This window comes from Macrobrachium nipponense, chromosome 34, assembly GCF_015104395.2.
Source record: "Macrobrachium nipponense isolate FS-2020 chromosome 34, ASM1510439v2, whole genome shotgun sequence".
Lineage (NCBI taxonomy): Eukaryota > Metazoa > Arthropoda > Malacostraca > Decapoda > Palaemonidae > Macrobrachium > Macrobrachium nipponense.
Genome location: NC_061095.1, coordinates 9,346,577 through 9,359,076, shown reverse-complemented (window position 1 = coordinate 9,359,076; position 12,500 = coordinate 9,346,577). Strand labels below are relative to the sequence as shown.

The 12,500-nt window shown below is 39.4% G+C and overlaps 1 long non-coding RNA gene across 1 annotated transcript in view; it reads right to left on the bottom strand.

Moving 5' to 3' along the window:
- The window catches only part of LOC135207648 (uncharacterized), a 522,810-nt gene that overhangs the window by 229,912 nt on the left and 280,398 nt on the right, over positions 1–12,500 (bottom strand). The gene's annotated exons all lie outside the window — the stretch shown is intronic.

Genomic DNA, 12,500 nt, shown 5'->3' with positions numbered 1-12,500 from the left:
GAATTCTCTACTTTCACGATGCAAGCATATCGCTTTCTTCAGGGTTAACTATACTCTGTTTTTTTCCATCTGTCCATCCGCCTTTGGTGTTTGCGCATGGTAACACTGCGTCCCAGGCTTTAAGTAATATCCTATTTCGAATATTAACGGTGTAATTCGCATACAAGTAAATTATTAAAACACATTTCTGTTGCAAATGTACACCAAGATATCCTTTTATTTACCTAAAACTTACACAAAGCGTAACTATTTAAAGTCCGGGACGCAGTGTTACTATGCGCGACCACCCCAAGCGGATGGACAGGTGGAAAAAACAGAGTATAGGTGCACTGAATGGAAAAGATGTTCTAATGCAAAGTTCACTAACAAATATAACTTCCAGGACTCTGATACGTCAACAAACAAATGAGGTTGCTATTGTGACCATAACCTCCTTGCGCGAGAAAGACTGAATACTTTCTTGGGACATGGATGGAAAGACAAATAAGAGGGTTAATTTTTAATTTTTACTATCATTATTATTATTATTATTTTACTATCATTATTATGCCACCGAGCAAAAATATTTGTTATTGTACTTATATTAGAGACTTGAAAATCACTGTTCAACTGACACTCATGCGAGTTACGGCTTGTAAAATCACATAAATTTAACTGCAGTCATCAACAAATCGTGTAAAAAAAAACTTGTAAAATTGAGACATACCTAGATGGCAATTTGTCAAAGTTAGCATCCATCAAAACAATTAAGATATACGTCAGAAATTATAGAAAAGAAGCTTGAAAAACAAATATTATAAAAGATAACGACATTTAACAAAGTTTTAAAATAGAACGAATCGAAATATGAAAAGGAGGCTACTGGACAAACTATAAAGCTGTTTTGACATGACAACATCAACTGTTTCCAACAAGTCTACCAATGGAGTTATCAAGGCGACATAGCAATTTTCAACATTCTCGCAAGATGGCTACTACAATTTCCAAGACGGTTTTCCAAAATCCCCATGGCAATTTTGATCAAGATGTCCAAAGGACTGCAACAAGTTTTCCCACAAGTTTATAAAAATAACAAAATGTGCCGAAGTTTCTTCAGCACAATCGAGTTTCCTGTGCAGCATATATATGGAACTGACAGCCACGGCCCATGAAACTCTCAGCCGTGGCCCATCAAACTTTCAGTCACAGTCCGTTGGTGGCCTGTGTTGTTGGCACCTATAGTGGTGCCACACTCACGATTATGACTAACTTTAACCTTATATAAAATAAACACTACTGACGCTAGAGGGTTGCAATTTGGTATGTTTGATGATTGGAGGGTGGATGATCAACGTACCAATGTGCAGCCCTCTCGCCTCAGTAGTTTTTAAGATCTGAGGGCGGACGGACAGACAAAAGGCCATCTCAATATTTTTCATTGACAGAAAACTCAAAAACCGAAGGCAAAGATTTTCAACAATTTCCGAAGAGGCCATGACAGTTTCCAATAAGGTTCAAAAGACCAAGGGGATCAGTTTGAAAAGCAATCGTAAAGTCTGCAACAATCTTCACAAAGCTTCCGATAAGAACAATAAGTTCTCTCGGGTTTCTGAAATGTAGAGTCGGAACTTTTCAAACCCTGGGAAAACTTCTTCTCGATTTCAGACAAACCCACAGCCGAGGAATTTCCTGGAAAGTCCTCCTGTGGGTTTTCCCGTCTTCGGTTTTGAAACCCATTCTTGCAATGCCACAGAGATCTCATTTCCTCGCAACCGATGTCTGCAATGATAAGAGGACATTTCTAGAGTGTCGCAGAGTGAAGTCATCCGCCAGCTCCTGATTTATTCCAACAGGAAATACTATAAATCAATACTACCTGTCTGTCCAGTTACCTGCTCCGCTCAGGTGCAAGGAAATCCACAGAGTTCAATTTCCAAGAAGCGTCGGCAAATAAAAAGCGACAAAATGCCAACGACAACCAGGCCAACTCGGTTTTCTGCCTACCGAAAAATGCCCATAAATAAAGGTTTTTTTTGCCACGAAGGAAAAAAATGAAAAAACGAGTTAGCCGAGTACTTTCGGTCCTATTCGGACCCTTTACCGAATAGGACCGAAAGTACTTGGCTAACTCGTTTTCTCATTTTTTCCTTCGTGGCAAAAAAAAAAAAAACCTTTATATATTATATATATATATATAGATATAATATATATATATCTATATATATATCTATATATATATATAATATATAATATATTATATTTATATATATATATATATATATATGTGTGTGTGGTGTGTGTGTGTGTGTGTGTGTGTGTGTATGCGTGTGTGAGTGTATGTTTTCGTAAGCTGTTCACTACAGTAAACTGACAATAATCCTCTATTTGTTTCCCAATCAAAAACAAAACTTCCCCGGCACTAGCCACTTCATATACCTCATCAGAAGAATACATCAGCATCTTTTCGACCCCCCTACATATTCTGCACTAATCACTCTATCTCGAATGCTCTCAGACACTCCATACCCCATCCGCCAGCGCGCGTGTGCACACAAATGCGCAAAATATCAACGCCATGCAGCAATCACACTCATACGCAAACAAAAATTTTCTTTTGGGCAAAAACACGTGTCGTCAACATCGCCCTTGAGCCAACGATTAAAAAACAACAAAGAGGAATAAGCGATCCCTGTAGAAGAAGCCAGGAGGTCAACGAGGAGAGTAACTCGTGAATGGATGACCCTCGTCAGTGACGGATGATTTCGAGTCATCCCTGAAAGCGAACACCTCCGCCGAGCCAAAGGAACATTAACCTGTATGAGACAAGCCGTCATTAATCTCCCGGGGACCTTAAAGAAGAGAGAGAGAGAAAAGAAAAAAACGGCCTCTGTTGATGGAACCAAATTGTCATTTGTGATATTTGTCTTGTTGCTGGATGAGTGGGAGGGACCAGGGTAGAGAGGGGGGCAGAGGAGAGTCGAGGAATGGAGCAGTATTTTTTGGGGGGGTTTTTTAACTCAAAGGAAGGGAAGAAGGACGTTGACTAGTAAAAAATAAAAATACGCCGAATTATCTTCGGCACAATCTAGTTTTCTGTACAGCGTAAGATGCTGTATGAAACTCTCAGCCGCGGCCCATGAAACTTTCTGCCACGGCCCGGTGCTTGCCTATGTTATGACGCACGATCACGGCTAACTTTAACCTTAAATAAAAGGTAAAGTACTGAGGCTAGAGGGCTGCAATTTGGTACGCTTGATGATTGGAGGGTGGATGATAAACATACCAATTTGCAGCCCTCTAGCCTCAGTAGTTTTGAAGATCTGAGGGTGGAAAGAAAAGATGCGATGCGGGAGTGACAGACAAATGGCAATCTCAATCATTTTCTCTTACAGAAAACTAAAAAGGAAGGACGGCCAGACACAGAGTCGTTCTGGTTGTCTTCTCAATACTTTAATAAGCTATTATTGAAGAGGTATAAAAGTGTCGAAGTCAAATAAAGAAGTTCAATAACAAATAGGAGTTACATGCCATGATCAAGGTCAATTTGAAAACTTATACCGTTGGCGGCCTCTCTCTCTCTCTCTCTCTCTCTCTCTCAAGTAATCACGAAAAATACACCTAACACTGACTGACTGTCCATCGGCAAGCAACGATGACAAATATACCATGTACACGAACTATAAATTCGCAGACATTCCAGTTCTCTCTTACCATTATGCAACGACAACAGTGGTACAGATATACATATAAGTCTTCTTAGTTCAGAGAGGTACAGTAAAGGTACATGAGTTAAAGGATTTGATTACCAAGTCTTGCTATTCAAGACTTTTCCAAAGACAACTTTTAAAAATGATTTCCTTTATCATTAAGAAAATTCTGTTTATCGATAAAAATATAATTAGGTTATAAATTTCCTTTCTACCTACACTTAAGTACTAATAAATTTGCCCCTTCATAAACTGCATCTTAGACAGAAGAGTCCCTACAATTTATTTTATCAATGAAATAATATCAAAATTATCTTAATAATTACTTCCGGTGAAAAGACTGGGAACCTGTCCACGTAAGCCGGTTCACGAACATCTCAGAAAACGTATATATATATATATATATATATATATATATATATATATATATATATATATATATATAATTTTTCAAAGCTATTCCAAACTCTCCTTTATTATAAAAGACATAGTGGCCACCAGGCTTCTTCCTTTGTCTTTGTTCTTTTTGAACTACACCCATTTTTCAAGTTGGGGCACTGCTTTGTTTGAAACTGTTCCAGTAATGCAACAAAGATTATTCATTTCTTCTCGGAAGGGGTCTATTTTCCAAAGGAGACTTCTGGGGAAGAACTTCTCTTTGCTACAAAGGATTTTCACAAAGAGAAGATGTAAATCATCCGAATCGTTTTACATTTCCGTAATGCAACTCTGCATCTTTGTCATGTCCTTATCTATGCTTATTTATTCAATTTCCACAGGAGGAGTAATATTGAAGAAAAAAAAAAAAAAAAAAAAAAAAACAAGTTTCTTCGACGCTCTCAGTTTTCTGTACAACGTATAATGCAGTGTAAAACTCGCAGTCACGGCCCATGACACCCTCAGCCGCGACCCATAAAACTCTTAGCCACTGCCCGGTGATGGCTTGTGTTGTTGGCATCTATAGTGGCGCCACACGCACGATCATTTTTAACATTAACATTAAATAAAATAAAAACTACAGACGCTAGAGCGCTGCAATTTGGTAAGTTTGATGATTGGATGGTGGATGTTCAACGTACCAATTTGCAGCCCTCTAGCCTCAGTAGTTTTTAAGATCTGAGGGCGGATGAAAGAAAAAAAACAAAAAAAAAAAGTGCGGACGGACAGACAAAGCGATTTCAATGGTTTTCGTTTACAGAAAACTAAAAAGGGAATTCATTACCAACACTGTGGCCCTTCCCAATCAGATAAAATTCTGGGGGTCTCTATTGGATGAAGAATCCACAGACACTTCTACCAATATGGAAACGTCCGAGTCTGCATAGCTTCCACGATGCAGTACACTGAAGACCTTGTTACGGAGAGAATTACTTTGACGTGCGACTACCATTGGTTTCTGTAATACAATTACCAGCGCACAGTTCAATGAACAGTACAACGTGATACAGATGTCAGACATACTTCGAGTGCACTGAAACGGAGACCCTGTACGGATGAATGGGCGAAGGGTTATGACAGGGGCGGGGGGAGAGAACAAGGGGTAAAGTGGACTTGTGAACTTCAACAAGCATCATTCTGATGATTAATGAAAATTGACTATTCCGAATGAAAGATCAAATAACACGTTTATCAGCATTGCCGTAGGAAGTTATTTTTACATCTGTATTACATCATTTAGTATTTCATTTCATCTACTCTTGAATACTTTATTTTTACTATCTAGTTGAAAGACTAGTTGGAGATACTAGAGTGAAACAATATAGTCTATGTCCAGAAGTTGATTATTTATCATTATATTTGCATATACAAAGATGTATATGCAAATATACTGCTGTAATATTACGACCGGATTATTTTTCCTAACTTTGAATTCGAGTAAGTAATGAAAAGACCGCTAAATGACAAAGTCCCATCGATTGAGAGAGAGAGAGAGAGAGAGAGAGAGAGAGAGAGAGAGAGAGAGAGAGAGAGCTTCTTTGGCACAATCGAGTTTTCAGTACAGCGTATAATGCTGTATAAAACTCTCAGGCACAGATCATGAAACTTTCTGCCGCGGACCATGAAACCTTCCTGCACGGACCGGTGGTGGTCTGTGTTACTGGCACCTATAATGGTGCTATACGCACGATCATGGCTAACTTACTTTAATGTTAAATACAATAAAATCTACTGAGACTAGACGGCTGCAATTTGGTATGTTTGATTATTGGAGGGTGGATGATCAACATACCAATTTGCAGCCCTCTATCCTCAGTAGTTTTTTTAAGATCTGAGGGCGGACAGAAATTGTAATGACGGATAGACATATAGCTAGCCATCTCAATAGTTTCGTTCACAGACAACTAATAATAAAAAAAAAAAGATGAAAACCAGTATATGTTTACATGTATAACCATAAATCGCTACGATTGGGACCACTCTAACTGACGCAAAGACGACGTCTCGGACTGACACCATTGGGCTGGCTAACTGCGGCATTAAATCTATGAGGTAAACCAGCGAACTGGATAAGCGCACCCAATCACTCAATCAATTTTACGTTTTAAATCACCTTATTCAAAGAAAACTTCTCTGCAGACGCCAACCCCAACCTACGATTGAAATAAACAAACAGATGAGTATACAAAGAAAGAAAGTCAGGCAGAGTAAGAATATGAAATGTATGATCACATACCTAATTTCCCGACGATAAAAAAGAAGGCCTATTAAAAACGAATCCATCAGAATGAGAGCGATCGAGTGGCACAAAAGAAAACGATATATACGAAGACACAAGCGAAGCTTCTCGATGCCTTTTTAATCCGCCCTCATCAATCTCGGGGAATGCACCGGAGCTTGAAGTTCCTATGGTAAATATCCTCAGTAGACTTTATGTGCAAATATGATAACTGTTACAGAGTTCATGCGCGCATGCGCGTGTAGTGTAGTGTACGCTATAGTGCGCGCGCGCGCGTATGCACGTGCGTCGGCATCCGTGTCCTTGATTTTAATTTGTTGAGTGTAATTGACCAGAAGTATGCTATTAGATTCAGTCATCACCAGGTAGCCGTCGGCTTCTTTGAAGAACACGTCGCGTTCATAACAATTTAGTTTGCATAAAGACTATAAAACCTGGAATCCAATCCTCTCTTTCTCTCCCTATCCCATTCTCCCCATCCCTTCTCTCTCTCTCTCTCTCTCTCTCTCTCTCTCTCTCTCTCTCTCTCTCTCTCTCTGTGTTACTTGGCCCTCAAACTCTCTTCTTCTCCTCCTCCTCCTCCTCTTCTTCTTCCAAACCTTAGAAATACCCCGCTATTCAATATCCGCTCAAAGAAAAATGATTACTTATTTGGCTTAACGAGACGCTTTGGTACTTAGCCGTTTTAATAATCAAAATTAATTAAATACCGAGACCCGTCTTGCGATTGAAAGTCCCCGCTTTGCCCCAAAAAGCCAACGGAGAAAAAAAAAAAGAGAAAAGAGAGAGAGAGAGAGAGAGAGAGAGGAGAGAGAGAGATAGAGAGAGAGAGAGAGAGAGAGAGAGAAATGACACGTTGTTGTTCTTGCGGTCTAGCGAGACAGGGTCTCTCTCGTCGTCCCTTCGAGTCCAATAAAATAGAAGTCTTTATTAAATGGAAGTATTCCCAGATTCTAAAGGAGTCTCTAACAAATGGGCTTCAAATGGCGTCATCCATGCAAGACAAACCGAAATAAATGCGAGCTCGCAGCGGGGGACCAACGGTACCTGCTGCAGCCCCTCCGGACTACGGTTTCGCTCCAGACCTCTGGAATGGGGTCGGGGTCGGAGATGGGGTGGGAAACTTCGCTCAGGATGGGGAGAGGGGGAGGGGGGGGGGGGAATGAGGGGAGTGAGGCAGCTGAGAAACCACAGGAGGAGAAGAGGGAGGAGGTACCAGGAGTCAATGTACAAAAAAAGATATTTGTAGAGGAAACTATAAGTCTGAAGGGAGAAATATGTCTTCGTTTATCTCGATGTGAAATTGCTAAATTTACACACACACACACACACACACACACACACACACATATATAATATATATCAACATACTCAACACTGAATGAAATATAGCTGAAAGCAATAACTATGGCAAAGGAACTGAGATAAACAGAAGTAAGCAAAAAATATGGAACGATCAACAAACAAGAACAGCAGAAAGAAACCAGAATTCATTAAAAAGCGCTGGGGACCAGGCAAGATGACTGACTGGATGAACTAACGGAATACCAATCAGCAGGCAGAAAAATCGGGAGTCAAGAAAACTCAACTCGATGGAAGGTACGACAATTCCAAAAATGAATGGTAAAACAGAAGACAAAATCCCGGAATGTTGTAAAATTTAGAACAATGAATGAGCGAGACAAAATAATGAAAAAAAAGACTCCACGAAAATGATAAGACAAGACAGGGAATATGGAAGTAACTTAAGAATTTTACTGACTACAACATTCCTCATAATTATGAGAAGACGCAGACTGAATTCAATTGTTCAATAATTCCCTTGTCTTCCTTACATAATCTTCATCTCATTTCCATATGGGAGTTGGCAGTTAGAACTTTTTCTCATTTAAGAAGGATGTCAAATACACCACTACACAAAATATTAGTTGGAATTGTTTGATTACCTTATTTACAAAAACTAACATTAAAAGTAAAACCTGAACAAAATCAAATGTTGTGTAATTATATCCGATAAAAACGGATGACTAAATCCCATAAAAATGAGAATGAAACACTAGAATTTAGAACTGGGAAAAGTAAAAAAAAGGATGAAATCAATTATCAAAACGTGAAAAAAACGCTGACAATAAATGTTTATGGTTTCAGTGTTATAGGATATGAACAGATAGCAGTTATTTCTAAAGTCCCACTGCACATGGTGAGAGGTGTAAGGCATGCTTGTTGGATTCTTAAAGGTACATACTTTAATAACTAACATCAAGAAAAAATCTCAGCATGCAAATGTTTGCAACTAGGAAATCCGTGCTAATTGAAATGTAAATGAAAACGTAAAAAAAAATGACAAACTACGTCCATGTAAAAAGTAAATATTAAATGCGATAAAACCAAAACAAGCACAACTTACGAGACTAAGCAATTTATACGGTCACAGCGACCATAAAAAAAAAAATCACAAGCATTCTGAGACTACAGCTGAAGCAATTCATGTCCCCTGTCGACCCCTGGCCAACATCTCTCCACGAGCACTCGGAGTGATGAAATGTTGAACACGCCACGGTGAGTCGCCACCTAATATGATCCTCACAAAGATAAATAACGCCAACAGTTTCCTCAAGACAAGATGTGTTTTTGGAAGACGAATGTCTTCGAAAGCCGCTATCTCTAATAAGAAGGTCATGGTCAAGGTCACTGGGGTCGATAAAATAATGTCAATTGAAAGGGCTTCATTACATGACAAATATGAAGTCTGTACCTCTTTTAATTCTTAATAAGGCCCAAGTAAAAGAGATGTTAATAATCTACGGAATTTTGACCCATAATTCACCTTACATGATGACAAATATAAAAAGGTATGCGCACAGTGACAGACAGATAAATCAGCTGGACGACCCCTCTTCACCTACATCTAAGATTGCCAAGATGAGAGGAGAGTGATAAACAATCATAGGCGGATACCCAATTCAGCAGGAGTCCCTCAGATTATCAGAAACTTAGAGGGATGGTCTTCTGATAAGAGGCAAAATCTGAAAAGTATCCAAGACCGCACTGACCAACCTGTGTTTGGTCATTCAGGATATGCCCCAACTACCTTTAAATTCCCGAAAATTTTAGGTCTAATCTTCCTTGTAATTCACAGTGGTCATTCAATTCAAGAGATTTATCTGCAAAAACCAATCACATTAAATGCAACTGCTAAGTTACAAATTATGATAGGCTGCGGTCTGATAGCCCAAAAGGACCACTGCTCATTTTCGTGACTAACTTTGATGATTGTTAAACCTCCTGATAGTGATGTTCTACTTTTGATTTTAGTAAAAAATACCTCAAAATCTTTCATAATGGAAAATTAAACTAAAGAATATGAAAAGTGTTAAAAATGAAATCTTTTTCCGGCATAAAACTCAAAGCTTATTTGCTTCTCGTAACGTAACACACTTTGACACCAATGATTTGATCTATATAATATTCTCTTCTATCTTGGTTAAGTGGAACAAAAGTTTCCTTGCAAAGAGAGAGCTTCGACATTAAGTAATGAATATAAGACACAGGCTCCACCATACCAATAGTACCAGGTCTCCACCAAAAATGCTCCAATAGGCCTCCAATAACTGGGCTTTGGGAAGATGGACATTCATGCATGAAGATGCCTGTTCAAAGACTACTAAAAAGCCCTGGTTGGTTACGTCCGTGTGTGTGGAAAGAAAGAAAAATTCTAAACCTTTTCGGATAAGAGGCTGTTTGAACATGAAGTTACCGATCCCAGCCTTGTAAAAAGACCATACTACGTGTTTTCATACAAAACTTAGTGGCTTAATGCAAACTTCATTGGATTACGTTGAGGCATGAACGCCAATGGAGTGAACTTACTGCTCTCCATGTGTGAGCAAAATTCTACAGATTGTAAAAGTACCTTTCGACAAATTTTTAAAGGGAAGGGGCTTTAAACTGGTACCTCCACTTCAAAATGGTTAATTCATTATTGAGTACCTCTTACAAATAAACATACCATTCTATTTGCTACTCTACATTTTGCAATGATAGCTAGTCTTTCCTATCCAGATATTTACGAGAAGTTTAAGATTCATATATTATAACAATAATGACTCAAATACAAAGCTTCTTGCGGAATTTCCCAAAGATGGCAATACATTTTGTGCTTTGAATTACTTTTTTTCCTGAAAGGGCAAAAATGTCTAAAAACACTACTTTAGCAATTTCGAAAATTAAAATACTGGCAGACAAAAGTTTGGTCAAAACTTTGGTGGAAAATTTCCGGGCATTATTAATAAAGATTTTTGAATAAAAAAAACTTGCGGCAAATATTCTTGACGCATGCATAATAGTTACACAACCGTCACCATTGTACATAAATCAATAAATTTTGCTTTATACTTAATACAAAAGGACAGGCATAACTTTCCGCAACAAAGAGATACATAACCAGACAGGCAAACAGTGAAAAAGTATATATATCGTATAAAACAACACAGTCAAATCCAAAGAGCTTTTCAATGTGACATTTCCAAGTTTTATTGCTCCTCGGGAAGCACAAAGCAGCCATGAAATCCAATTAAGAAAGATGAAAAAATAACGGAGAAGTTTTCACGTGGGATCACTGAGTGCAGCGGTCAGGAAAAAAAATCCATCAAAGAGTAGAAAGTTCCGTCAAAGATTTTCTTAGCTTTAGAGAGGGATAAAAAGAAGAAAAATGGAGTCATTTGATCTGATGATAACCGTAAAACGAACTCTCCGAGTGGGAAGGGGGGAGGGGGATAAGCCCCCTAGTTTTTCTTTTCCTCCAGAGCAACTTGGACTTGAAGTCAAGGGCAATTACCCAGGTGACAAAAAAAACAAAAACCTGGTTAATGGTCATAACTCTTCCCTGTTATTACGTTTCGAGAATGGCTGGGAGCTGCTGCACGGGAAACGCAAAAACAATTGAGTCGATGACATCTGACGAGACGTCTCGTCTTCGCGTTCATCATCAGAAGGGCGATACGAGGAGATGCCCGGAAGGTGGGTACGGGTAGTAGAGGGATGAGCAGGGGGCATGTCAAAGATAGAAGCTGGAAGGGGGGGGGAGGGGGAAATAAAAGTGGGCTGAGGGGTGAGGGGGTTACTCTAAGGAAAATGAAGTGGTAAGCAAGCAACGACAAAACTTGGTGGGGTTTTGGAAGGAGAGAAATAAAATTATGAAAATAAATAAATAAAATAATTGTCAATGCATGCCATGGGCATCGACGCATACAGATTTTTGGAAGGCGGAGGGTGAGGGGGGAGGAAGGGGGGGGGGGGGGGGGGGGAAGGGGGGGGGGGGGGGGGAAGCACAGGCTGCAGAAGTGGACGACGACAAATATAATATCATATAAATGAGAAATTACAAGAAAATTAAGACGGGCAGCCAATGCCAAATACTCGACCAATGTCATCATGAATGCTGACGGACGTGTGACCTACATACAAATTAACCGACCTACCGGGAAGAGTGCAAAGCTAGGAGGACTCCCTTAACCGACACCCCCAAACCCCCAACCCCTCCCCGTCCCACAGCCCCTTGAAATCTGCTACATCACTGCAGAAAAGCGCAACCCGGGAGTTAGAAGAGGGAGAGAATTCTGCGAATGCTTCTGATTGCTAGTTAAATATGATAAAGACTGATTGCTGTACGAGATAAGGACGATAAAGGCAATCTGAACATCCGGAAGCGACATCTTTGAAATTTCTCAGATTGTGTGACCAGATACTTTATGAGCGTGCTTGCTCGAGCAATGGGTTCGTGGAGAGAGAGAGAGAGAGAGAGAGAGAGAGAGAGAGAGAGAGAGAGAGGTGGGGTTTGAATACATGCCCTACGACTCTGTGCCTAAATTCAATACATCTATAAATATGTATGCACAAATGCATGAGAATGTGCTTTAGCGTGTGTGGTTTGCTTCTTTCATGCAGAGAAAATACCCCGATTAGTAAAAGCGGTTTAAACAAGTATATTCTTTCCATGCATATATATATGAGGGGTGGACAGACAGAACATATTACAAAAAAAAAACTATTATTTTTGGTTCACTTGTGTAAGTAAGAATTCGTAACCGTTTCTACAATGCAAAAGCACCAGTGTAACTGCTCGTTTACTGACACGT